Here is a 2,285-nt window from a genome sequence, read left to right on the forward strand (position 1 = left end):
GAAACATATCCAAACTCATCCTTAAAAAAAAAACAGTTAATAGATGCTCAGAACTTGGTATAGGAATGCCATGAGAAATTTGAGCATAGGCTCAAGGCTAACAGAGGGTAAGATACCATCCACCCGGCAGTATGCGTCTAGCTGCATCCAAATGTAGTTTCCTTGGAGCCTACATAAACTGACCTACCAACCCAACACCATAGCTCAAATATGGCCTGGTAATAGTCATATAAATCAAACTTTCTACTATGCGTCTGTACATAGTAGAATCTTCCAGAAGCTCACCTGCATCTACACTCAGCTTCACATTCTGCTCCAAAGGAACTGAAATAGGCTTACAGCCTGTCATCCCATATTTGGAAAGCATGTCCAATCCATACTGCCTCTACAAGAGCCATATCCCACTTGTGGATCTAATCACCTCAATGCCCAAGAAGTAACGTAGCTCTCCCAAATCCTTCATCTCAAACTTCTGCTTCAATAGCATTTTCACATGAAGGATATCTTCATCACTATCACCTGTGATGATTAAATCATCAACATAAATGACAAGCAGCATAATACCTTTCTCTATTTTTCTCACATAAAGTGAGAAATCTGCCGTGGAAATGTGAAAGCCAATAGTGACAAGATACTGTCCTATCTTGTCAGACCATGCTCTAGGTGCTTGCTTGAAGCCATAGAAGGCTTTTTTCAACCTACAAACAAACTCAGGATGAACAGCATGCACATAACCTGGTGGCTGCTCCATATAGACCTCTTCTTGCAAATCACCATGCAAGAAGGCATTCTTTACATCCATTTGATGTAAAGACCATCCCTTCGATGCAGCCATAGCAATGACTGCTCTTACAGGTACCATCCTTGCAACCGGACTGAATGTTTCTTCATAATGAATGCTATATGTCTGTGCATACCCCTTGACAACTAATCTTGCCTTGTATCTATTCACAGAACCATCTGCATTGTGCTTGATCTTATAAACCCACTTACAACCAATTGCATTCTTGCCTTTAGGCAAAGGCACCAATTCCCATGTAGCATTAGCATCCAAGGCATCCATTTCTTCATCCATGGCTTTCTCCCATTTTTCTTTTCCCATGGCTTGCTCAAAAGAAGTGGGTTCTGGTTCTTGTATCACTTTGACCATATAAGCATAGTGAATGGCTATAAATCCATCATATTTCAACCTATCCACAGTATACTTGACTCTGGTAGACCTGCACGAAATAGGCTCACTACCACGTGCTCTCAAAACATCCATGGTCTTCCTTACTCCAGGTGTAACAACAGAAGGAATACCCCACTCATCATCAATGCTATGTTCTGAGCCACTGGATTCACCATCCACATAAGAGTGACTGCATTCACATCAACCATGGGCTGATCTACTTTCTCTTTTCCTTTTTGTGATACCTGCATACCACTATCTGCATTGCTTTGAGGAGATTCTCTTGATCTCAATCTGCCTGTCCATGGTGAAGTATCTAATGCACTGCTAGAGGACACTATAGGTCCACTAATATTTTGTGATTGCTGCTATGAATTTTGTGCAGCATTACCATTTTGTGCATCTACATCATCAACCACATTTAGTGGTTTATACTAGCTGCTCATCTCATAAAAAACAACATCTCTGCTCACTGTAAACTTACGAGTAGAAGGACTATAGCATCTATACCCTTTCTGTTGTAGAGAATAACCAATAAAGATGCACTTCTCAGCTTTTGGATCCAACTTGGATCTCAACTCATCTGGCACATGAACATAGGCAATGCAACCAAAAACTTTCAAATGAGAAATATCTGGTTTCCTACCAATATACCTTTCCTCTGGCATCATGCCATGTTTTTCTGCAGTGGGAGTCCTGTTCATTATGTAGACTGCTGTAGCAACTGCTTCAGCCCAATAAAAATATGGCAGGTCTTTTTCATTGAGCATGGCACAAGATACCTTTCCATTATGCCTGTTTTTCCTTTCTGCAAGTCCATTTTGCAGTGGGGTATGACTGCATGAATATTGCTGCTTTATGCCATGCTCTGCAGAAACCTTGCAAACTCATTTAAGAGGTACTCTCCCCCTCCATTTGACCTTAGGCATTTTATTTGCAAGCTTGTTTCTTTTTCAACCATAGCTTTAAAAGCTTTGAAATGCCCAAGCACTTCACTTTTCTTTTTCATAAAATACACCCAAACTTTTCTGCTGTAGTCATCAATAAAAGTGACAAAATAATGATAGCCTCCAATAGATGTAGCTTTAGTAGTCCACACATAAGAGTGGATTAA

This window comes from Dipteris shenzhenensis, chromosome 25 (assembly GCF_047967505.1).
Source record: "Dipteris shenzhenensis isolate YYH24624 ecotype China chromosome 25, Dip_SZ_1.0, whole genome shotgun sequence".
In the NCBI taxonomy this organism is placed as follows: Eukaryota; Viridiplantae; Streptophyta; class Polypodiopsida; order Gleicheniales; family Dipteridaceae; genus Dipteris; species Dipteris shenzhenensis.